This window comes from Somniosus microcephalus, chromosome 5 (assembly GCF_052327205.1).
Source record: "Somniosus microcephalus isolate GS21.2 chromosome 5, FLI_Smic_1.0, whole genome shotgun sequence".
In the NCBI taxonomy this organism is placed as follows: Eukaryota; Metazoa; Chordata; class Chondrichthyes; order Squaliformes; family Somniosidae; genus Somniosus; species Somniosus microcephalus.
This window is the reverse complement of record NC_140991.1, coordinates 87,038,990-87,065,494: the sequence shown is the minus strand read 5'-3', so window position 1 is coordinate 87,065,494 and position 26,505 is coordinate 87,038,990. Positions and strand designations below refer to the sequence as shown.

The 26,505-nt window shown below is 45.3% G+C and overlaps 1 protein-coding gene across 7 annotated transcripts in view; it reads right to left on the bottom strand.

Annotated features, from left to right (window-relative positions):
• Positions 1-26,505, bottom strand: part of cdk14 (cyclin dependent kinase 14) — an 845,377-nt gene that overhangs the window by 440,504 nt on the left and 378,368 nt on the right. The window lies entirely within an intron of this gene.

The following is a 26,505-nucleotide window of genomic DNA, read 5'->3' as shown; positions in this document are numbered from 1 at the left end:
TGCAATTCTCAGATACAAGGAGTTTACATGAGAGGTGGTAAAAAAACAGATTGAATATATTCTGTGTTAAGGTGCTCAGCCAGCCTGCAAAAATATGTGGAAGAATTCACAGCTGGCATTAATAGAACTATAATGTCAATTTAGCAAACCCACAACTATTTCCTTTATATTACTGCACATATATATATTCCCTTGTATTATGCAAAAGTATTAATGAAGTATGTTAATGTATTAGCAAGTTATCAATACCACTCTCAGGAAATACTGTTCATTAATGTATCTACAACCTATTCTTTCATTATTGTATGTAATTCAAGAGGGAAAATAAACACACAAATAAGCTAGCAAGGTTTAGCACTTCATAGATGAATTTTACTTGGAGCATTTGAAAAATTAAAAAAAAAACTGATTTGTCATTAGCGATCAGGTAACAGCATCGTCGTGGGAGGAGTCCACTTAAAAACTTTTTTCCCTACTAAAACAATAGGAAGGTGAAACAGCTGGAGATAAATCATTCATTCTCAGGATGTGGGTGGCGCTGGATTTATTGCCCATCCCTATTTGCCCTAATAAGGTGGTGGTAACTGAGTATCTTGCTCAGCTACTTTAGAGGGCAGTTAAGAATTAACCATTAATACAAAAAGAAAATACTGCAGATGCTGGAAATATGAAATAAAAACAGAAAATGCTGGAAGTACTCAGCAGATCAGGCAGCATCTGTGAAGAGAGAAACAGGGTTAACGTTTCAGGTCGATGACCTTTCGTCAGAACTGGAAAAACGCAGGAAATGGAACAGATTTTTAAGCGAGTGTAGGGGCTGGGAAAGGGGGGAGGGGGTGAAAGAACAGAATCTGTGATAGGATAGAAGGCAGTTGAGGTTAAGAGACAGTAAGAGATATTCAAGGCAAAAGGAGATGGTAATGGGACAGGTTAAGAAACAAAAGGATGGCTCTGGATGAAGTGTAAATTGTGTTGGCAGAATGAAAGACAGCTGCCATGTGGGAGAGAAGAAAAAATGACAGACAAAAAGTGTGGATAAAAAATATATATGATAGGGGCCGAGGTTATGATCTGAAAGGGGCCAAGGTTATGATCTGAAATTGTTGAACTCGATATCGAGTCCGGAAGGCTGTAAAGTGCCTAATCGAAAGATGAGGTGCTGTTCCTCGAGCTTACGCTGAGCTTCAGTGGAACAATGTAAGAGGCCGAGGACAGTGAGGTCTGAGTGGGAGTGGCGCGGAGAATTAAAGTGACAGGCGACCGGAAGCTCAGGGTCCCCCTTACGGACTGAACGGAGGTGTTCCGCAAAGCGGTTGTTGTTCAGTGGGACTGAAGTCATACATAGTCCAGACCAGGTAAAGACAGCAGGTTTCCTTCCCTAAAGGACATTAGTGAATCAGTTGTGTTTTTAAGACAATCAGATAGTTTTTTTGTACACTATTATTACTGATACTAGCTTTTCTTATTTCCAGATTTTTAAAAAAAAACTGGATTCAATTTCTCAAACTGCCATGGTGGGATGTGATCTCATGTTTTCTGGATTACTCGTCCATGATTCTGATCACTATTCGAGTAACATAACCACTACACTACAGTACCTTTGATATCACATTCCCAAAATATTAAGATTTGGAATGCCGTGCAGATTGTTACACTCTTGGATCATTGACTGAATTGCCAGGATGCTTGAAATAATAGTTTTTAATGTTGCTCCATAGCTGCCATCAGAGGGTAATATCCATTATGTAACATCAACAAGTAACAGGACAAAGACTACTCTTCACTGACATACAAATAATAGGCTGCAGTCTGCTTGAGATGGATCAAAGATTTCCATTTTACAAATATATTTCCTGTAAGGGTATATCAATACATATATAATAAAAAATTTAAAAACTGCAGGCTTGGAACTAATGATTGATACGTAAGCTACAGACCAGGCTTTGAATGTTGAATTCTGCCCTCAGCTTCTCAATCTAAGTCACTTCTGCAACCTTTGGATAATAGTTCACTGCTACAGCACTCAACTGTAATCAATAATTGCAAATATGAAATCTTGCTCTGGGGGCTGACATATAACATCAAAAAATGTCTGAAGGTCAAAGAATGATTCAGAAACAGCATTCCCCCCTTTGAGGTTTTCCAACCTTTAAGGTGCTCCTTTGAACTCTCAACTTAAATCATATCACAATGCAAAATGTAAGCTCTTGCACATTTCAATCATATTAATATTTTGAGACACAGACTTGAATACTTCAGATTGTTCATATCCTTGTATGAAACATGCAAGAGTGGAGTTACGGATATTCTTCAAAACAAAACACCTGGCTACAGGTAGCAATAGGATGAGATCAATCTGCACAGCGTGTGTAGTAACTTTACTCCCTGTTTCCTGAACTGTTACCATGACTACACTGCAGGGAGACATGCTTTATCTTTTGAAAGGATAGAGCCCTTCAGCTGACATTAGAACTGGTTATTTTAAGGGTTCACATGAATTGAAAAGTACAAGAATAATATCTGAAGACTCCTGGCTGTGCTATCGGTATGTGCCACAAATAAGGTTTTCTCCGGTCCACTAATCTATCACACTGGTAAGTCTGTCCATTGATCATCACAGACATATCCACTCTCTGCAGAAAAATATATCCTATTTATCTTTGTTTGGCAGACTCTCACTGCGCACCCTGATTCTGCAAACATATCAAATCATTTTTAGACAGCACTTTATTTGCACTATTAGCTGTAGGTTGAATATTTGTGGATGACTATTTACAGCTTCATTTAAGTTCATTCCCAACAAGCTTTCGTCACACTGCTGTGCCTTGTTGCAGCCCCAGGTATTAAAGATTTGCTGTTGTTTGCTGATTTTTTTTTTCCAGAAAGGTATTTACTTTCTATTCATTTGTTTCTACATCTCCCTGCTGTAATCTAGCTGAGATGTACCTGCTCCAAGGCCGGTGGTAAAATTGTTCCATTGCCAGGCATAGGTACATGTGGAAGAAACAGATCAGGAGGGCTCTCATTCCACCAGCTATTTACTTTAGAGAAATGCAGACTTGGAAGGAATACAATTATGGTTTTTAAAATGATGAAAAGATTGTAATCAGTGGAAAGGTTATTTGAGATGGATAGGAACTACAGGGCAAGGTTGTAGCATACCTAGGTTAGATTCCAGGGAAGTATTTCTTTTTACAGAATCATTTCTCTCCAGAACAGATTACCAAAACTTGCAGTAGGTATGGATTTGCTGTAGACCTTCCAAAGGAAAATTGACTGGTTTCTAAGGGAAGAGGACATTTCCAGTTATAGACAGTAAATTACTAATTAGTTGGGATTAAGTGGAGAATGGGCTATTGCGGTCTCCTGGAGCCTTGCTGGATTACTTCAGGGGTTGGAGAAAAATATCCCAGAGCTTTTCCTGAATTGGCTACTGCATTCTTCTCTCTTTTTTTTGCCCTTCTCAGGAGAATGCATGCTTAGAGGGTGGGTCAATGGTCACAACTGCACTGTGTCCAGACATGGCAGACTTGATGGGCCTGAAGATCTTTCCCCTCCCTCGTTTTCTTTTATCCATACACATCTTCTCTACCTTTCAGGCCTCTGCTCTCTTCTCTACAAAAAACAGAGCCAAAGCACAAAATTCTGTCAGGCACCATAAGCATAAATTTGCATTCTACTACAGTGCAGAGTACTATGCTATTTATGTGGAAGCTCTCTTATTCAATTTACATTAATAGGTTGCATCTTAATTGTTCTATATGTTCCTTGCATTTGGGCTTCGATTTAAAAAAATTCAATGTCACGGCTCGATTTTTTAAAATACCTTCAACGTTGTTACGTTATATGAAGTATCTCTGAAGAATGTATATATTACCATAAACTTTAACAAGCCATCAAATTGGTGTAGTTTCAGTACCACACTATGGGGGAGAAATTCGGTTGTTAGCGCCAGCGATTAACGCCTAAAGAGGCCGAGAAATGGGGCGTTAGCCAATTTCCGGGCGGGCGCAAGGCGCCTCGCCCCATATTGAGCATGCATTTAGCGCCAGCGCTAAATCTTAGCACCCGCTCATGGGCGCAGGCTGATTATGACGTCATTTGAGTGTGCAACGCCTTTTGGGCGCCCCGGACCGGAAATCCAGTGGCGCCCCCCTCCGTAGCGCCTGGCGCCAATAGTGACAGCTTACCTGGACCTTACCAAGTCACTCTCGGGCTGGAGGAGCGTTATTTAAAGGGGACTGGTGTGGTTTAAAAGTGGCAGCCATTTTTGGAGCACAACTTCCTCGAGAGCTACAAAGAGTTGCTGAGCTGCACACCGAGAGCCATTTGACCACTGAGCCAGCGCAGGCAGGCGATCTTCAGCCTTCTGACCATCAACTTGCTGTTGGTGAGCCTTGACAATGGCGGAGCAGGCTCGAGGGGCCGAATGGCCTACTCCTGCTCCTATCTTCTATGTTTCTATGTTTCCTGTGGGCACTTATTATGGGGGCTGCATTGGAGGGGAACGTCCTGCTGCTGAATCATCTGGAAAGGGCACTGAGACGCTGGGAGAGGGGGGCGGGCATGGCCAGACGGAGGAGGGCCAACAGACGTCGCCACAGCAGACCTTACCAGGGTTTTCCGACAGCAGTTTTCCTACATGAACATGCCGGAGGAGCAGTGTGTCACAAGGCTGCGATTTAGAAAGGAGGTGGTGACTGAGCTGTGCCAGCTGCTTCAGCCAGATCTGCAGCCTCAGATAAGGTGCAGGACATCTCAATCGGTGGCTGAGAAGATGCCTGCTGGCCTGAACTTCTACGCGAGCGGCTCTTCTCAGGCTGCACGTCAGAGGCTGATCAGAAGTAGCTTCTAGGCCCCTCTCACGGAATGTTTGCTGCCATTCCAAGAACAGGAATGGAACCGGTCTGATACCCCCAAGCCTGTGAAGGGCAAGATGCATGTAAATAGAAGGCATTGCCATTGTAAATGAAGAAAGTGTTTCATTACACAAAATGTGGTTCCTTCAAACATGAGAAAGCTACGGCAACTTGCCTCTCACACCCGGGAGACTGTCCAAAACATAAATCACATTCCGACCATCTTCCTTGGCCTTGATTCCACTGCGCCAACCAAAGCATCCAATGCCCCATCAGTGAGGCGTTCCACCCTCTGCCTCACCCTTTCCATGTCTTGCTAGGCTGGTGCACCACAGGTAGGCTCCCACCACTTTGAAGGCCTACAAGGCAGTGAGTGTGTCTGGTGATGCCAATTGACCTGCCCCTTTAAGAGCTGGCCGGTGCCAGTGTGTCTCAGGGAAAGTGATTATTGACAGCACCCTCGCTGCGCCCCGCCGCCGCGAAATTGGGTTGCGCCGCCAGGTTAGCACCTTAAGAGTAGCGTGCAGCGCCTGATTTAGCGCCGCAATCACCTTTAGGGGCGCTGCAGCCCAATATCACGCTAGGTGATGCTAAATTGCGCCTGGCGCTAAACTTTGCGCAGCGCCAGGACTAGCGCCCCAAACGCGGCTATACCGAATTTCTAGGCCCATGGCTCCATAGCACACAGAATGTCATCTTCATATTAATACATAGGCAATGTCATGTATTGTTTACTAACACCACAGTCAATTATTATAGAATTTCTAAATAATAGTTTTTTTTTTTTTTTAAGTGAATTGCCCTTTTAAGGATCTCTGACTAAAATAAATGAAAACTCATCCTTCAGCTTGATTTGGTCTCTTCAGCTACACAAATTCTGCTACCAAGACTGCCACGCCACTTAATTTTTCTTCCACATCACATTTTTGTGTGTGTTTTTGATATGCTTGCAGCTGACTTTTAAAACAAATATATTGGCGCCCAATTCATATTCAAGAAAGAGTAGCAAGTATGCACAGTTCCACTGGTTTCTAGACTCAGTCATAAGAACATAAGAACATAAGAACATAAGAAATAGGAGCAGGAGTAGGCCAATCGGCCCCTCGAGCCTGCTCCGCCATTCAATAAGATCATGGCTGATCTGATCCTAACCGCCAATCCACTATGACAGGACTATCTCCTGAATCTAACAGAATTAGACACACGAAACAGGAGCAGGATCAGGCTACATGGCCCCTGGGCCCGCTCCGCTACCCCACAGGGCCATGACCGATCCGAACCTAGACTCATGTCCAAATTCCTGCCCGCTCCCCATAACCCTTAATTCCCTTTTCTTCTAGGAAACTGTCTATTTCTGTTTTAAATTTATGTTATGATGTAGCTTCGACAGCTTTTTGGGGCAGCATATTCCATGGACCTACCACCCTCTGAGTGAAGTAGTTCCTCCTCATCTCAGTTTTGAAAGAGCAGCCCCTTATTCTAAGACTATGCCCCCTAGTTCTAGTTTCACCCATCATCGGGAACATCCTCCCCGCATCCACCCGATCCAACCCCTTCACAATCTTATATGTTTCAATAAGATCGCCTCTCATTCTTCTGAACTCCAATGAGTAGAGTCCCAATCTACTCAACCTCTCCTCATATGTCCATCCCCTCATCCCCGGGATTAACCGAGTGAACCTTCTTTGTACTGACTTGAGAGCAAGTATGTCTTTTCTTAAGTATGGACACCAAAACTGTATGCAGTATTCCAGGTGCGGTTTCACCAATACCAGGTACACCCAGTCCAGTTCCATATGTACCATGGGTGCATTTGACATCAGTACAGCAACCGCTATTAGGCCCTTCATAGAACCATAGAACTCTACAGCACAGAAGGGGGCCATTGAACCATTCATGTCTGTACTGATTATTTGCTACAGCAATCCAAAAATCAATTTCAATGCCCTGCTGTCTCCCGGTAGTCCTGTATTCTCCTCTATTTGAAATGTATCTACTCTTCCCTTAAAAGATGCAATGGTCTCTGCCTCAACCACTCCCTATAGCAAAGCATTAAGCTTTCCAACAACCCTCTGCTTAGAGAAATTTCTCCTAAGGAACCCTCAACACTTACTGACCAATCAGGGGAAATTCTCTTTTACTGGTCTTTTTTTTTTTTTAATGGCTTTATCTACCTCAACTCGCACTTGTGAATTATGTATTCACATCCTTCACTATCTTTGAATTGGGTTTTTTTTTCCCCTTAAGGCATTATCTTACTTCTCTACATTAAATTGTATCTTCCATCTGTCTGGCCATTCCACCAATGTGCTGGTGTCCTCTTGAATCTTTTACAGTCCTCCTCGGCATTTGCTAAACCACCCTATTTTTGTGTTGTCAGCAAAGTTCAATTCAGGAAACTCTTGTTTAACGGCACCTAAATATCCAGAATTCTCTATTAACCGGCAAAATTCATACTCCGAAAACAACATCTCAATAACCGGAAATGTTGCAGAGTTCGAGTCCGAGTCTCCCGCGGTGGCCGAGTTAGTCAGTGGGGGTAGTTCTCCAAACTGCCACTACTCGGCTTCGTGGCGCTGTCGGAAGTCCGAACACCTCAATAACAGGAGTCTGACTCTCCTGCGCTCTATAGAGTCGTTTACTGTATAAGTTTTATTTTACTGTTAAGTAATTAAAGAGTTATGGATTACCCTCAACTGGCAGTACTGTACTTAATCAAACATCTTCCACCATCCATTTAACACAACATTCTGTAGGTGAGTACCCAATTACTGTATACTGCACATTTCTTGATTTTTTTATTTTTGCTTGTTAAAAATAGCCTCAGAAGATAACCCTCTCCTTCATCTGGAATTTTTAATCAACCGGCACCATCCCGGTCCCGTCGGTGCCGGATACCAAAGAGTTTCCTGTATTATGCTGCTTACACCCAAGTCCAAATCATCTTCAGGAATACTCAACAAAGCTACCTTTGGTTTGTGCTGCCTTGAATCATTGTACAGTATAACAAAACATTTCCAACAACACTTGAAATACCATCTGCAGTTAACAAGCCAAGTCCATTTGATCTTTAGCACCACAGATTTGTAGCCACATCGCTTGCACCAAGTTGACTCCTTTGATCTGTAGGAGTATATTTTTGAAATACTGTTTCTTCTTTAGATGATTGCTGCACAATGGAGAAATACTTCAGATTAGATTTAAGAAGCTTACAGTTGATTTCTGATTATCTGACAGTCCTGAAGTGCAGGAAGAAGTGACGCAACAGAAAACATTTGCGTGGATTAAGCAGTGAGCATGGAAACTAAGATAACCAGTGACAAAGCAATACATTTCAGCTAAATACAGTGCGCAGCTAGCACCGGACAGAACATAAACCATTTACAATATCTCTGACATGAGAAACAGAATAAATTAGTCTTTAAGTTTGCTAACAAATTGCTCATGCAATCCACAAATGAATTTTCTTTGCAATAAGGTTTTGTCTCTCTACACTACAGGGACATATCACCACAAAAGACCCAAGGGGATCACCACAAAAGACCCAAGGGGATCACAAGGACAAGAGTCTAACAGAGACTAATTAAACTTCATTCTTTAAGTTGTAGCTTCCGATATTACCAGGTTTTCTATCTTTTGGATAGATTCAAAAAGTAGTTTTGAATGTTTGTGCTTATTAACGTGCTAAATATTTAATCCTAAATACTCAAGTGTTTAGATTATTTGCTGTTACTTTTCTTTTTTTCTGCTCAAATTTTAAACATCTTTTCCCGACAACACAACAGTGACCACATCAAAAGTGCTTCATTGGCTGTAAAGCACTTTGGGATGTCCCATGGTCATGGAAGTTGCTACATAAATGCAACTGCTTTCTTTCTTCTTAGGGGAGTTATTAACTCTCTCTCCTACACAGAGATACATAATCTGCAGCTCGATTCCATGTCTTTCACACATAATTCCTGATGTTAAAATGCAATTTTACTTTTCATTTTCAACTTCGCAAGAAGCACCATCACAGCTATATTTCCCCAATGCATATAGAATTTCATGCGTTTCTTAAAAAAGCAATTTTAAGATCTACTTACTTAATTAATTGGTTTATTACAGAATAGAAACTCCAAAGACAGAATTCTTCCACTGGTAGTAACCCGTTTTTCCCACTTGACTGCAGTGATCAATTTATAGTACTAGATTTTCACCCATCGCTGACTAGAGTGATGAGCTACGACTGGTACTCAGAACAAGCCTACTTTACAGCACCAGTGCCAATGGTAGATAGCTCCAGTGGGAAATGGGTGCTTTTGTTTAGCTATTTATTGGAAGACAGGGCAGGAAAGGAAAATCATCTAATACATATTTTTGATGACAATAACAGAAAATCCCAATCAAGAATTTACCCTGCTTAAAATTAAAATTTCAAACAGATATCCCTGTCACACTTTGCAACCCCATTAAACGCACCACCACCCCTCCCCATCAACTGTTGCCAGCTTTGCCTCTGCTCACTGAATGCCTACACCCACCAATTGAGTTTCCAAGATGAGGAGGGATTCTGCTAAGCTCTAGCAGTGCTTCCAGTTCATTCCAAATATTACGGAATGAACCTATTCGCCTTATATAACCACATAAAAAAGGTTAATACACCCAATTAAGACAATTTGAATTGTCTAAGAAAGGCTCTCTGCACCTCCAGCTATGGACATTCTGCCATAATCATCTCTAAAAGCAAGCAATGGAAGGGCTCCTGCAGCAATAAAGAATAGAGCAATAGGCATATCTGAAGCTAGGGAATTCCCATCATTTGCTAAATAAGATCCACCAATCCAGATCAAAAGGACCAATTAAGGTAATGCCAGAGGTCATGCATTTATATAGTATGTATTTTATTTCAAGTACTTCTTTCTGGACTTGGTCAATACACCTCCGACGCCTGTCATAGACTGCAGAGCTTATCATCTAGTATGAGGTTGTGAGCTCGGTATAGGAATTTAAATTGTATTAGCCTCGAACAGAGTAGTGAGAATGTGCATCCCGCTACCCATTAAAAAATAACTAGAACTAACCTAGGATGAGTGCTGGTGGCAGAGAGTAAATACAGTACTAAATAGAAAGGAGGAAGTAAAATAAAGGGCAGCACAACACTTGAGAGAAACTGAGAATCTAAAAAGACAATTACAAGACAGCAAATTTGTTCTGTCTTATTCACTTATAGGTGATGAATATGTAATCAAACTGATGCCCTTGGCTTTTTGATGTGCTGACTCTGCTAGCTTGCAAAATTCAACAGTGCCATTGGCTAAATGTTATTTGGTCCGGAATTTGCGATGAGAATAATGGTGAGGCTATCAACGCTCACCGTTATAAGGGAGGAAATCTGACAGAAATTTCTGGAGTACGCGCATACGCAATTAAACCCAGAAATCCGGAAGTTGCTGTCAGAAACATCCTGCTCCTCCACAGGGTGCGTTGTTGCAGTCATTGCGCATAGACAAGGCATTGAAATGACTCCAACGGCATGAACTTGCGGTGCTTGCCTACTAGTTCCATACTAAAAACAGCAGGACTGGTGCATTCAGGAGTACATGAGTTTTTAATGGCGTGAGAAGTGATAATTAATGCTGAGCAACCTCTCTGGCCCTGAAAAATTAATTTTACAAGTGTGGAGTCTCATTCCCTCAGAAGAAAATTAGTGTTGGAATTTTTTTTTAATATTAAAATATTAATTTACTTTTTCTGTCTGTCTCTTTTATCTCTTCCCCTTAATCCCATCGGTATTTCCCAATCTTTAGTTCGCTTTTAAATCTAATTTATATTTCCTGCTTTATACTTCATTGTTTGGAACCTAAGGGGTAGAAATTAGTTTTTGCCAGGAAAGTGAAGTTAACAGCCGCTGAAAATGGCCGCAATGCTAACGGGGCAGAATTCATCTGGGGGGGATGGAGATTGTTGGTGCAGTGCTTACCTGGTGGTGTTGCTGGAGGCATCCAAGGTGAATTTTGTGTGCAGGTGGGGCGTTGCAGCTTCCCACAGCCTCTGGAAGCGAGACTGTGGAGCTCGCAAGGAATTGTGGGTAATGAAGAGCTTTGAGAATTAAAGGGGCCGTGCACACTGAAGCAATACAAATTAAAATGAAGTGAAGCAATGCAGTTTTCAGCACATCCTACCTTTTTAAAAAAGCTTAACATTAAAAAGTCCCAAATGTGAATATTCAGCTCTTAAAGCTGTGCAGGTGGTCAACACTGCAAGGCAGGCCCTCCACCCACAGAGGCCAGGACCACATCAATGAGGCCATCAATGCCACCCCATCACCTAGCTACAGTGTCCAAAGAAGCTTCATGACCTCAAAACAATGCATCTTCAAAAGCCATCTCCTACCAACTGCACAACTAGCCTCACACACTGCTCAATGCACGACCCCCACCCCCAATCACTCACCTACCAACAATCTGCACTAATAACGAGGCACATCTCCCATTCCTAGCCTCATCTCACCCCCTTGGAGGAGGCGATGCAGGTCATTCTTGGCAGGTGTATGGCTGAGCCCTTCGCCAGCGGTGGGGCTGAAAGGATACAAGATGCTGGGATCCTCATACATTATCCTTCTTCTGGCATGCACCTTTTGCTTTCCTGCCCTCCGATCACCGCAACTCCACCCTTGTGCCTTTCTCATTTCACACACCCAAGAAATGCAACCTGCCCAGCCAGTGGGTGACCAAGAAGAGGGAGAGGAGAGTGAAGAAGATGATGATTGATTTGACACTCCCAGACACCGGCTCCTCAAGGTCAACCAGCAAGGCCATCTGCAGTATCCCCCACTAAAAGTCAGCAGCCTTCCACCAGCCATGCTACAGCACTGGGGTAGCACTGTGTGACATCAGTAGGATAGGCAAAGGCACACACAAGACGCTCACTAAGAGAATGCATATGGGTGAGTTGATTTCTTGATGTAACATTGGATGGATAGGTGGATTGGAAAGTTTGCTTTGTGGTGGCTTTTATTTCAGCATCATGGCCAAGAGGACATTGTGATGGTCAGTAACAGAGGGAAGATAAGGTGTGGGAGTAATGTTGAAAGGTGAATTGGGGTTGTGGTCACTGGGACTGCAGGCAGATGATTCCATCCCATATATCCCAGCTACAAAGGGGTTGTCTGGGATGCATCCTTCTGTCTGCTGCCTCCTCCTGTGTCTTCCCCTGCCTTCTGCGAGCAGATGCTGTCAACCTGAAGTGGCAGCATAAAATGCTGGAAATGCTCAGCTGGTCAGGCAGCATCTCGACCAGAGACGTGAACTCTGTTTTTCTCTCCATGGATGTTGCCTCACCTGTTGAGTATTTGCAGCATGTTCTGTCTTCTCAGGGGCCTTCATTTACCATCCGAGCCCTTGCAAGCGTCCAATAGCACTCCCTACACACTTAAAAAAAACTTGTAACATCTATTTCAGCAAGCCACTACTTCAATAAAAAAATTTAAAACACTCCAAAAACTTAAGTACAAACTTACCTGAAAGATGTGTGTCCCCTTTTGGTGCTGACATCGCCACCGTCAGCCAGCTTTCACGCCAGGTTAACCTGGTGTGCTTAGGACCCAGTGCTGAATTCAGCGCTAGGGTCAAAGTTCGTGTTGGTGACATTAAGCCAGCGTTGCACGCCGATTGAAGTCACCACATCGCCATTTTTTCCAGCCTGGCGCTGGCAGTTATTGGCATTGCAAAGGTAAGCACGAAAATGGCGGCCACCGCAGGACCCGCCACCAGCTGGCAAAAGAGCACCATTTAATGGCACTATGGAGTGGTGTTGAGGGGGAGAAATTTCTAGACCTGTGTGTCTCATTGAGGGTACTTCAAACTGATTGGTCAAAGAGCCTCGCTGTTGCTTGTCCTGTTCACAAACACCACAGATGCCCTGCAGAGGGCACCACACTGGAAAAGATGCTGGATTCGAGGAAACCTCTGCTGACAAGCCCACAAACAGTCTGTGAGCAGCTGTCAATGAGGTGAATGGTAAGCGCTGTTCCTTCGCCGCCAAGAGCAAAATCTGGGCCATTATTTACATGTAGCCCAGAGACAGCGGAGCGTGCGGATTTAATTTGAGAAAGTCAAAATTTTGCATTGTCCACTGAGTAACTGTTAAAATGGTGGGTTAGTAAAGACTACAAAGGTTGGGATAGCACGAGCATGGATCAAGAGGGCATTTCTGCCCATAAATTTCATGAGTGACTGCAGCTGAGGCAGAAAGAAATAACGATGTGAAAAATAGGTTTGCACAGTTGTTAAAAATACCAGCTTAAGGTAAATGTTTACATTTGATCCGAGATACTTAAAAATATTCTGATTTGGGCTCACAGAAGGGTTTCAAGGATACTGGAAAACAACAGCTAAACACCACTCCACCGAGAGAGTACAATCTTGTTCTGATCATTTATTTTAAAACAGAGACTTTTATCTTTTTTCAATAAAATCAGATCAATAAAATCATATACAGTCACAGACATGAACAAGTAGATTTTCTTCTTCAGTGCGCCTGCGGTATTCCCCAGGCACAGTAAAGAGGAAAAAGGGGCGGAAAGCAGTTACATCAATTCTTTGCCTCCTCTGTATTAACCTGTATTTTCCAGGGACTTCCCAGTTGTATTTGGGCCTATTCCTGTAGTAGGTGCAGGCCCTGTAGGGTTGCCAGCCCTCCTGGATATCTCCAGGAGACTCCTGGAATCGACGATTGATCTTCCGGACGCTGCTGCTGGCAACCCGGGAGAAAATCCGCAAGTAGAGTGCACGGTTTACACGTGTGGGACTTCTCATGAGACAGCTTCGTGTGTGGGCACCAAATGCTTCCTGCCCCAAGGTCACAGAGGAGAACGCACGAAAGGTTGCAGTTAGCGATGTGGAGTAGTCAACACTGAGGAAATGGCATGGGCAGCGCGAGCTGGGTTGCCAAGTTTGGATCAAGTATAAAATCGGACAAGTTGGATACACAAAATATATGTTAAGCCACAAATAAAGGATTGGTTTTAACAAATTTTAAGAACAGAATCAGCTTCACTTCATAACAAAGATGCATACAGAAATAGTTTACAAAAAACACATACTTAACCACTGGACTGCATTACTCTTATTTTTCATTTAAAGCACTTGATGAGACAAGGGATCTTCAAGTATTTGTTTAGCTTAAACAAATTTCGTTTGAAATAATATTCAGTCACCATGCCATTTTTGTATTTCAATAACTATACAGATGATATCAGCATGTACAAAAATGAAGCAAAGAGCTTCAAACACTGCGACACATCAGGGAGGGGGAAGAGTTACCTGGATTCTGTGTTCCAGGAAGTAGTCACACCAATTAGATAACTAATTCAGATGTATTCCGTGGTCAGGGACAGGAGGGTGTGACTATGAGTGAGGCAGGTGCGGGGATCCAGGAGGTAGTGTTGGAGGAGCCGCAGCCCTTGCTCTTGTCCAACAGGTTCAAGGCTCTTACTCCCTGTGGGGACAGGAACAGGGACTGCAGGGAGGATGAGCAACCTGGCCACAGCACTGTGGAACGAGGGGCGATTCAAGTGGGGGGAGTAAAAAGAAATGTTGTAGTGGTAGGGGATAGTATAATTAGGGGGATAGATAGGGTTCTTTGCAGCCGAGAGCGAGAGTCCTGAAGGCTGTGTTGCCTGCCCGGTGCCAGGGTTAAGGACATCTCCTCTGGACTGGAGAGAAACTTGGAGTGGCAGGGGGAAGATCCAGTTGTCGTGGTCCATGTTGGTACCAATGACATAGATAGGACAAGGAAAGAGGTTCTGCTGAGGGAGTATGAGCAGCTAGGGGCCAAATTAAAAAGCAGAACCACAAGGGTAATAATCTCTTGATTACTACCTGAGCCACGAGCAAATTTGGCTAGGGTAAATAAAATCAGAGAGTTAAATGCGTGGCTCAAAGACTGGTGTCACAGTGGTTAGCACTGTTGCCTCACAGCGCCAGGGACCCGGGTGCGAATCCGGCCTCGGGTGACTGTCTGTGTGGAGTTTGCACATTCTCCCCGTGTTTGCGTGGGTTTTCTCCGGGTGCTCCGGTTTCCTCCCACAGCCCAAAGATGTGCGGGTTAGGTTGATTGGCTATGATAAATTGACCCTTAGTGTTAGGGGGATTAAATACGTGGGGTTACGGGGATAGGGTGGGATATGTGTTGGTGTAGGGGTTACGGGGGTCGGGTGGGATATGTGTCGGTGCAGGCTCGATGGGCCGAAATGGCCTCTATCTGCACTGTGGGGTTTCTGTGATTTCTGTGAAATGGGTTTTGCTTCTTGGGACACTGGCACCAGTACTGGGACGGGAGAGAGCTGTTCCGTTGGGACGGTGCTAGGATTAGAATCCTGGCGAATCAAACAACTAGGGCTGTAGAGAGGGCTTTAAACTAATTAGTGGGGGGGTGGTTTCAAGAGAGCGAAAAATAAAAATGTCAACGGAGAAGGCAATAGAGCAAGGCAGCAGTGGGGGAATTAAAAACCAGAGAGTGTCAGGAAGGGACAGAATGTATAAAGATAAAGGTAGAGTAGTAAAGGGGGTAAAAGCAGGAATAAATTGTCACAAAACATATTTAAAAGTTCTTTATCTGAATGCACGCAGCAAAATAGACGAGTTGACGGTACAAATAACTGCACGAGTATGATCTGGTGGCCATTACAGAAACATGGCTGCAAGGTGACCATGACTGGGAACTAAACATCCAGGGGTATTTGACAATTAGGAAGGACAGACAGGAAGGAAAGGGAGGTGGGGTTGCTATGTTAATAAAGGATGGAATCACTGCAATAGTGAGAAATGATATTGGGTCAAAGGATCAGGATAGTGACAGTTTAGGTGGAGATAAGGAATAATAAGGGGAAAAAGTCACTAGTGGACGTAGTCTATCGGCCTCCTAACAGTTGCAACTCTGTTGGTCGGAGTATAAATCAGGGAATAGTTGGGGCTTGTAATAAGGGAACAGCTATAATCATGGGGGATTTTAACTTTCATATTGACTGGATGATATACCTATCAATTCCTCCAATAAAAGGCGAAGAGTTACGAAGGTGACTAAAGGTTTTTATTGACTAAATAACAGAGCCCACTCTCGTGGGTGATCCGATCCAAGCAGGAGGAATACCAGCCAGTCGCTCACCTTTATACCTGGCCTGGTGGGTGGAGCCAAGGCGGAGTCGGCAGTGGTCATCCCAGGTATAGCAGTGTGGCAAGAGGCGACCTCGTACCGTGATACAATAGTGGTCAGTGATACAGTTATAACGAACAGTGGTGAACAGTGCTAACTACTAACAGTGATACGATAGTGAACGTGGTTTACCACATTCACCCCTTGTTTAGAATTAAGTCCGGCGGGGTGAAGTGTACTACCAATTCTGGTAGGTCAGTCTGTCCGGAGGCTTCGTAAGCCTCTCCGATCGCCGCAGCGGTGGTGTTGCCCTATCCGGTGCTGGTGCCTTATCCGGTGTTGATGCTGGTGTTTACGTGGTCAGCGAGGGCTCGTGGGGTTCCGGCATGCCGTCTACCTGGGCTGGGGTTGGGGGGGGTGGTGGCGGTGTTTCCGGATCGGCTGAGGGTGCGAGGTCTCGTAGGGAGACAGTGTCCTCCCGCCCGTCTGGGTACGCCACGTAGGCGTACTGGGGGTTGGCGTGCAGGAGGTTCACCCTCTCGACCAGGGGGTCCGTTTTATGGGCCCTCACGTGTTTCCGCAGCCAGACCGGCCCCGGGGCGGTCAGCCAGGTTGGTAGAGTGGTTCCCGTAGTCGACTTCCTGGGGAAAACGAACATTCGTTCATGGGGGGTGGTGTTAGTGGCCGTGCAAAGTAATGACCGGATGGAGTGCAGCGCTGTCGGGAGGACTTCTTGCCAGCGGGAGGTTGGGAGGCCCTTAGACTTTAAGGCTAAGAGGACGGCCTTCCATACCGTCGCGTTCTCTCTTTCCACCTGACCGTTACCTCTGGGGTTGTCGCTGGTGGTCCTGCTTGCTGCAATACCTCTCTCTAGGAGGAATTGCCGGAGTTCCTCGCTCATGAAGGAGGAGCCCCGGTCGCTGTGTATATAGTTCGGGAACCCGAACAAGGCGAAGAGGGCATTCAGGCACTTAATGACCGTGCTACTGGTCATGTCGGGGCAGGGGAAGGCAAAGGGGAAACGGGAGTACTCATCAACGATGTTGAGGAAGTACACATTACGGTCAGAGGACAGGAGGGGCCCCTTAAAGTCGATGCTCAGGCGCTCGAAGGGGCGGGTGGCCTTGATCAGGCTTGCTCGGTCCGGCCTATAGAAGTGCGGTTTGCACTCCGCACAGGTCTGGTAGTTCCTGGTCATGGTCCTGACCTCCTCGATGGAGGTGGTCAGGTTGCGGGCCTTAATGAAATGGTAGAGTCTGGTGACTCCGGGGTGGCAGAGCTGGTCGTGGAGGGTCTGAAGCCTATCGATATGCGCGCTGGCGCATGTCATTCGTGAAAGGGCATCAGGGGATTCGTTCAGCTTGCCTGGCCGGTACAAGATCTCATAATCGTAGGTGGAGAGCTCGATTCTCCATCTCAAAATCTTGTCATTCTTGATTTTGCCCTTCAGCTTGTTATTAAACATGAAAGCCACCGAACGCTGGTCGGTGAGGAGGGTAAATCGTTTGCCTGCCAGGTAGTGCCTCCAGCGCCGTACTGCCTCCACGATCGCCTGGGCCTTTTTCTCGACCGACGAATGTCGGATCTCGGGGCCCTGTAGGGTCCTTGAGAAGAAGGCCACTGGCCTCCCCTCCTGGTTTAGGGTGGCGGCTAAGGCGAAGTCGGATGCGTCGCTCTCCACCTGGAAGGGGATGGACTCGTCCACTGCGTGCATCGTGGCCTTGGCTATGTCTCCCTTAATGAGGGAGAAGGCCGCGCACGCCTCCTCCGTGAGGGGGAAGGAAGTGGCTTTCAGGAGGGGTCTGGCTTTGTCCGCGTAATTGGGTACCCATTGGGCATAGTAGGCGAAAAGCCCCAGGGTTCTCCTAAGTGCTTTAGGGCAGTGGGGGAGGGGTAGCTCCATGAGGGGGCGCATTCTTTCTGGGTCGGGGCCGATGATTCCGTTCTCCACTACGCAGCCGAGGATGGCAAGGCGCGTGGTGTTAAACACGCATTTCTCCTTATTGCAGGTGAGGTTCAGCCGTTGGGCCGTACGGAGGAATTTCTCCAGATTCGCGTCATGTTCCTGCCGGTCGCGGCCGCAGATAGTGACGTTATCTAGGTAGGGGAATGTAGCCTGCACTTCGTTCTGGTCAACCATCTGGTCCATCTCCCTTTGGAAGACCGAGACCCCATTAGTGACACCGAAGGGGACCCTAAGGAAGTGGTATAGGCGCCCATTCGCCTCGAAGGCGGTATACTGGCGGTCCTCAGGGTGGATAGGGAGTTGGTGGTAGGCCGACTTCAGGTCGATGGTCGAGAATACTTTATACTGTGCAATCTGATTGACCATGTCAGATATGCGGGGGAGGGGGTATGCGTCCAGCTGGGTATATCTGTTTATGGTCTGGCTGTAGTCGATGACCAGGCGGTTTTTATCGCCGGTCTTTACGACTACGACCTGGGCACGCCAGGGGCTGCTGCTCCCCTCGATAATGCCCTCTTTCAGGAGGCGCCGCACCTCAGAGCTAATGAAGGCTCTGTCCCCGGCGCTATACCGCCTGCTCTTGGTAGCGATGGGTTTGCAGTCAGGGGTAAGGTTAGCAAACAGAGAGGGTGGCGGGACCTTGAGGGTGGAGAGGCTGCAGGTGTTACGCGGTGGGCGGTTTAACGTTTGCTGGTTGTTGACTGTGAGTGGGGGGAGGGGTCCACCGTATGCTAGGGTTACGCTTTGGAGGTGGGATTGGAAGTCCAGCCCTAGTAGGACGGCAGCGCAGAGATGGGGGAGGACGAGGAGTTTAAAGTTTTTATACTCCGTGCCCTTAACCGACAGGGTCACGACACAGTAGCCGCTGATGTCCGTGGCGTGGGACCTCGATGCCATCGAGATTCGGCTGCGTGTTGGTAGGACAGAGAGGGAGTAGTGGCTCACCGTGTCTGGGTGGATGAAGCTCTCCGTGCTTCCGCTGTCGAACAGGCAGGTCGTGGCGTGGCCGTTCACTTTGATGTCCATCATTGACTTGGACAGATGGTGCGGGCGGGCTTGGTCCAGGGTGACGGAAGCTAGTGTGTAGCTGAGCGAGTCGTTGTCATCTGCGGGCGAGGCGGTCGGGTGTGGTGAGTAAAATGGCGTCTCCCACGAGGTAGGGCAAAATGACGGAGAAGATGGCTGCCCCCGTAGCTCACATGAGGCACTATTGGGGTCGGTTGCCTTAATCAAAGATGGCCGCCTCCATGACTCATGTGTGGGGATGCTGGCCTCAGTTGCCCTAAACAAAGATGGCCGCCCCCATAGTTCGCATGCGGCACTGCTGGCCTCTGAGGATCCGCTCCTGCAGGCCTTGGAGAAGTGGCCTTTCTTCAGGCAGGTTTTGCATATGGAGTTCTTGGCTGGGCAGCGCGACCTCGGGTGCTTCTCCTGGCCACAAAAAAAACAGCCGGCGGCCCGATCGCGGATGCCCGATGTCGGGGCCGGTGCCGGGGGTGGCGGGGCCGGTCGGGTCCGGGACGCCGACGCAGAGGTAGGTCCCGGGGGCGGCGCTGGGAAGGGTGCTGTGGTAGGGCCCGAGTCCCAGGGTCGCGAGCAGTACCTGGTGAATGCTTCCTGATCTTGGTGGGCCACTTCCAGGGAGATAGCGAGGGCTTCAGCTTTTTCCATGCTGAGGTCTTTAGCTTCCAGCAGTCTTTGCCGTGAGTACTCGGACCGTAGGCCTTTCAGGAATGCGTCGCGGATATTATCTTCAGTATTTTCGGCTGCCGACACCGATTTAAAGTCACAGTTCCTGGCGAGTGCATATAGCACCTGTGAGAATTCGGCTACTGATTCTCCTGGCTGTTGCGGCCGTGATCTTAGGAGGTGCCTAGCGTACATGTAGTTTACCGGGGTCCGGTACTTCTGTTTCAGCAGGTTGATGGCGGTCTCGTAGGTAGTCATGTCCTCGATGAGAGTGTATACTCTCGGGCTCAGTTGTGCCTGCAGGACACTTAGTTTGGATGCCTGAGGGACGCTGGATTCTCTCAGGTATGATTCGAAGCAGACCAGCCAGTGTTTAAAGTCTGCGGCTGAGTTTGCTGCTCGTGGGTTCAGGTCCAGGTACGGCGGTCTGAGGGCTCGCAGCCAAGCTGGCTGGTGTGGCTGTGCTCCTGGGAGCTGCGCTGGTGGCTCCTCCGCCGGTTGTGACTCGTTGTCGGACATCATTAAATTTAGTCAATAAAATTGATATACCTATCAATTCCTCCAATAAAAGGCGAAGAGTTACGAAGGTGACTAAAGGTTTTTATTGACTAAATAACAGAGCCCACTCTCGTGGGTGATCCGATCCAAGCAGGAGGAATACCAGCCAGTCGCTCACCTTTATACCTGGCCTGGTGGGTGGAGCCAAGGCGGAGTCGGCAGTGGTCATCCCAGGTATAGCAGTGTGGCAAGAGGCGACCTCGTACCGTGATACAATAGTGGTCAGTGATACAGTTATAACGAACAGTGGTGAACAGTGCTAACTACTAACAGTGATACGATAGTGAACGTGGTTTACCACACTGGACAAATCAAATTGGGTATGGCAGCCTTGAGGAAGAGTTCAGAGAGTGCATTAGGGACGGGTTCCTTGAGCAGTATGTAACGGAACCAACCAGGGGGCAGGCAATCTCAGATCTGGTCCTGTGTAATGAGACAGGATTAATAAAAAATGTCCTAGTAAAGGATCCCCTTGGAATGAGTGACCATAACATGGTTGAATTCCAAATTCAGTTGGAGGGTGAGAGAGTTGGATCTCAAACCAGCGTACTAAGCTTAAATAAAGGAGACTATGAAGGTATGAGAGCAGAGTTGACTAAAGTGGACTGGGAGAATAGATTAAAGTGTTAGACGGTACATGAGCAGTGGTGTACATTCAAGGAGATATTTCACAACTTTCAAGAAAAATATATTCCACTGAGGAAAAAGGGGCGTAAAAGAAAAGACAGCCATCCGTGGCTAAGTAAAGTAATAAAGGATAGTATCCGACTGAAAACAAGGGCATAAAAAGTAGCCAAATCAAGTGGGAGGATAGAAGATTGGGAAGCATTTAAAAGCCAGCAAAGAATAACTAAAAGATTAATTAAGAAAGGGAAGATAGATTATGAAAGTAAACTAGCAAAAAATATAAAAACAGATAGCAAGAGTTTCTACAGTTATATAAAAAGAAAAAGGGTGGCTAAAGTGAATGTTGGTCCCTTAGAGGACGAGACCGGGAAATTAGTGGTGGGGAACATGGAGATGGCAAAAACGCTGAACAAATATTTTGTATCAGTCTTTACAGTAGAGGACACTAAAAATATCCCAACACTGGACAAAAAGGGGGCTATAGGGGGGGGGAGGAGCTAAACACGATTAAAATCACTAAGGCGGTGGTACTCGGTAAGATAATGGGACTAAAGGCGGATAAATCCCCTGGACCTGATGGCTTACATCCTAGGGTCTTGAGAAGTAGCGGTATGGATTGTGGATGCATTGGTGGTAATTTTCCAAAACTCCCTGGATTCAGGAAAACTGCTAATGTAATGCCCTTATTTAAAAAGGGAGGCAGACAAAAGGCTGGAAACTATAGACCAGTTAGCCTAACATCTGTGGTTGGTAAAATGTTGGAGTCCATTATTAAGGAAGCAGTAACAGGACATTTGGATAAGCATAATTTAATCGGACAGAGTCAGCATGGTTTTACGAAGGAGAAGTCATGTTTGATAAATTTGCTCAAATTCTTTGAGGACGTAACAAACAGGGTGGATAAAGAGGAACCAGTGGATGTGGTGTATTTGGACTTCCAGAAGGCATCTGACAAGGTGCCACACAAAAGATTACTGCACAAGATAAAAAATCACGGGATTGGGGGCAATATACTGGCATGGATGGAAGATTGGCTATCTAACAGAAAACAAAGAGTTGGGATAAATGGTTCATTCTCGGGTTGGCAATCAGTAACTAGTGGTGTTCAGCAGGGGTCAGTGCTGGGGCCCCAACTCTTTACAATCTATATTAACGATTTGGAGGAGGGGACCAAGTGCAACATATCCAAGTTTGCCGGCGATACAAAGATGGGCGGGAATGCAGTGAGTGAGGAGGACATAAAAAACCTGCAAAAGGACATAGACAGGCTAAGTGAGTGGGCAAAAATTTGGCAGATGGAATATAATGTTGGAAAGTGTGAGGTTATGCACTTTGGGAGAAAAAAATCAAAGAGCAAGTTATTATCTAAATGGAGAGAAACTGCAAAGTGCTACAGTACAAAGGGATCTGGGGGTCCTGGTGCATGAAACACAGAAGGTTAGTATGCAGGTACAGCAGGTGATCAGGAAGGCCAATGGAATCTTGGCTTTTAATGCAAGGGGGATGGAGTATAAAAGCAGGGAAGTCTTGCTGCAGTTATACAGGGTACTGGTGAGGCCACACCTGGAATACTGCGTACAGTTTTGGTTTCCATATTTAAGAAAAGATATACTTGCTCTCGAGGCGGTTCAAAGAAGGTTCACTTGGTTGATTCCGGAGATGAGGGGGTTGACTTATGAGGAAAGGTTGAGTAGGTTGGGCCTCTACTCATTGGAATTGAGAAGAATGAGAGGTGATCTTATCGAAACATAAGATTGTGAGGGGGCTTGATCGGGTGGATGCGGTGAGGATGTTTCCACTGATGGGCTAGACTAGAACTAGGGGGCATAATCTTAGAATAAGGGGCTGCTGTTTCAAAACTGAGAGGAGGAGAAACTTCTTCACTCAGAGGGTAGTAAATCTATGGAATCTGCTACCTCAGAGAGCTGTGGAAGCTGCGACATTAAATAAATTTAAAACGGAGATAGACAGTTTCCTAGCTGATAAGGGAATAAGGGGTTACGGGGAGAGGGCAGAGAAGTGGACGTGAGTCTAAGTTTGGATCAGCCATGATCCTATTGAATGGCGGAGCAGGCCCAAGGGGCCGTATGGCTTACTCCTGCTCCTACTTCTTATGTTCTTATGTTCTTATGAGATAAAACTGAACAAATTATGTTTTTTTTGCTAAATAAACTGCTATAAAATTTAGTACGCAAATCATATCTTCTAACTTTAAGAAAATGTCTTGGACTGATGCAACTCCCAACTTTTCCAAAAGAACAAGCCTAAAATTGTAGGTGTGCCTTAAAACTCTTGCCTTTGCAATAGACAAGATGGTTACAGAAGAGAACATGACAGTCTAATGGATGGAACGATGAACCTTGCCTAGGTTAGTGTGTTCAGTTTCTTGCGCACAGCCAAATTTCTCTGGGCTTCTCATTCTGGTTTTCCTGATCTCCTGACCTGACTCAATTTTCCAGGTTGCCATAACTAAATTCAACTCTTCCAACCAAACTCTCAAGTTGTTCTCAACTCAACCTCACTCACCAGACTTTTTAATGAGATAGATAGTGAATTATGTCAATGCTATTGTATTATACCTGCACTCTGTCAGACTCGATTTGTTGAGTTACAATGGACATGCAACAAACCAGATAAATCAAGCCGGCATCGATAATCAGTTGCATGCACTGCATATCAAAACAATAACCATTGGAGCAGAACATATATTGGGTATATTTTGCACTGTTCATCAACTTAGTGAAAAAGCAGATGTGAGTACAGATGTTGTTAGCTATAGGATCTGGCAGGAAATTATAGTTTATTGTATTAAACAGATCAAAGAAATCACACGGTTATTGCTAAAAACTCTTTACAAATAGCAATAAGAATAAGTGACAGCTACGTAGAAAATGTTGTAACTAGTAGATTGAAATGACTGCACAATAATTTTGAGCTTCATTCTGTAACTGTAATCATAATAATATAATATTACTAATTTTCAGTCATCAGGTCCTAGTGCTGTGTTCTTGATAGTTACTGAATACCCTGTTCACACACATACCATCTCGCATCATGCATAGAAACATATCTGTTCTCCATAACCAGGATTATCCCCATTGAGCCCTTAAAAGAAAGAAAAAGCAGACGCAAATGCAAAATAAAAAGTTGTTTCAGTAAACCTTGTAAAAATATTGAGAATGGCCCAGAAATTAGGATCGGGGGCTTGCCGCGCGTGCAAGCCCCCGATGTGCACTTACCCTGCGCGCCGACAGCTGAAGCCTGGGACTGCTTGGAATTCCTGTCACTGGCCCGGTTCAGCTGTCGGCGCGCTGTGCTTGCCTGATCCAGCGACATAGTTAGTGCGATGTGCCGGCTGGGATCAGGTGAGCACTGGGCAGCCAATCAGGGGAGGGGAAACTTCATTCATGAGTTTGATAGTAAGAACTGTCAAACTCATGAAAACTACGGGCGCCCAAAACACTACTTAAACTTTAAATAAAATTTTTTAAATCCCACTAATTAAATGAACTATAAATAACTTTAAAAAACTATTTTAAACAATTAATCACATTTTTGAAAAAAATAATTTAAGAAATCGGGTCTAAAAATAAACTTACCTTACTGTAAAGTCCTTAAAAACAATAAAGCTGTGGAAAAAATGTTATAATTTTAAATAATAGACCACTTACCTTAAAGAATCAAGTCCTTACGCCTCCTTTTTACATTTCTAAAAAGTTCAGGCACTTACACACGGGCAAACCTGTCAAAAAGAAGGAAGTTCAATGCGTGCGCGCAGAGTCCTGCGCGCACACGTTGGACCTCTGAACCCCTTGGAGGAAATGCTGGTTTCCCGCGCATGCGCTGTGCATGCTGAAATCCGGCACTTCCAACGGGCCCACGCGTGAGTACCCCGTCCGTACTCATGCGTTGGGGCCGGAATTACTGGCCCAATATTTTATTTAATATAATTCATACTGCACTCATGAGTGGACTGTATAACTCACTCAGCATCATTCGTTCATCCTCATCATAAATTGCATCAAATGCCATTACTAAGACTTGAGCCCCAAAGTAACATACTCTAACATTCACTCTCTACACATCACCTTTCATTAGTATGATAGCACCTTCGCCTGGCACCTTCCCGTGCAAGCGCAGGAGATGTAACACCTGCCCTCCTTCCCACTGTCCAGGGCCCCAAACACCCCTTCCAGGTGAAACAGCGATTTACTTGTACTTCTTGCAATCTAGTATACTGTATTCGCTGCTCACGATGCGGTCTCCTCTACATTGGGGAGACCAAATGCAGATTGGGTGACCGCTTTGCGGAACACCTCCATTCAGTCCGTAAGGGTGACCCTGAGCTTCCGGTCGCCTGTCATTTTAATTCACCGCCCCATTCCCACTCGGACCTCACCGTCCTTGGCCTCTTGCATTGTTCCACAGAAGCTCAACGTAAACTCGAGGAACAGCACCTCATCTTCCGATTAGGCACTTTACAGCCTTCCGGACTCGATATCGAGTTCAACAATTTCAGATCATAACCTTGGCCACTATTACATTTTTTATCCACACCTTTGTTTTGGTTCCCCCCCCCCCCACCTTTCCTTTTTTTTTTTCTCTCCCACATGGCAGCTGTCTCCCATGCTGCCAGCACATTTCACACCTAACCTACAGCTGTCTTTTGTCTCCACTAGTCCTATCACCATCTCGTCTCGTTTTGAATACCTGTTAATGTCTCTTCTCTTTTGTTCTCTCCCAGCCCGGCCTCAATCTATTTCATTCCCTGTGCCTCTTTAGTCTTGATAAAGGGTTTTCACCCGAAACGCTGACTCTAATTTCTCTCCACGGATGTTGCCTGGCCTGCTGAGTTTTTCCAGCATTTTCTGTTGACCTTTCATTAGTATCTACTTAGAAATATTTCCATTACTTTCTCCAACTTTTCACCTCTTCCAACATCACGCTGTAGCAAGGAGAGCAGTATAAAGAAACTTCGCATTACTTTAATGCTTTGTCTATTCCACTCCCCATCCACTTTCCTTACCAACATAAATAGGTAGAATGTAGCAAAAACCCATAAATACTATCTCTACCACATTCAAATTTCTACATACATTTTAAAACAAAGATATATATTATTCAACGAGTCGCCAGATTATTACCCCATTCAAACAATTCATTATACTGTAAAGCACATTTTCCCCACTCACAATGAAAACTGAGCAATTCATCAAATGGTACAATGTTTCCACACATGTTGCCATTCAAACTTCTGAAAACTTTATTGGTTTTTAATGAATGTACCACGCAGTATTTATTAGTTGCCTATGTAAATTTGATTGTCATAACAGAATTCACTATATAACTTCAAGAAGCATATTTTTCGAATTTATACAGCTGCTTCTACAGCCCCACTTCCTTTAGCCAACTGAAGCTACAAAATGGCAATCAAGGGAAAAAAAGTGAAATCCTGCAGATGCTGGAAATCGGAAAACAAAAACGAGTTGGAAATACTCAGCAAGTCAGGAAAGAGCTGTGGAAGAACCGAAGTCAGTCGTGTTTCAGGCCTCAGAGGCCGGAGACAATTAACTGACTGGTTTCTATTTCTCCATAAATTCTACCAAAAATGCCAATCAATGTGGACTCATGTTAAATTAATAAAACTTCTGAAAATTCTATGGAATGCAT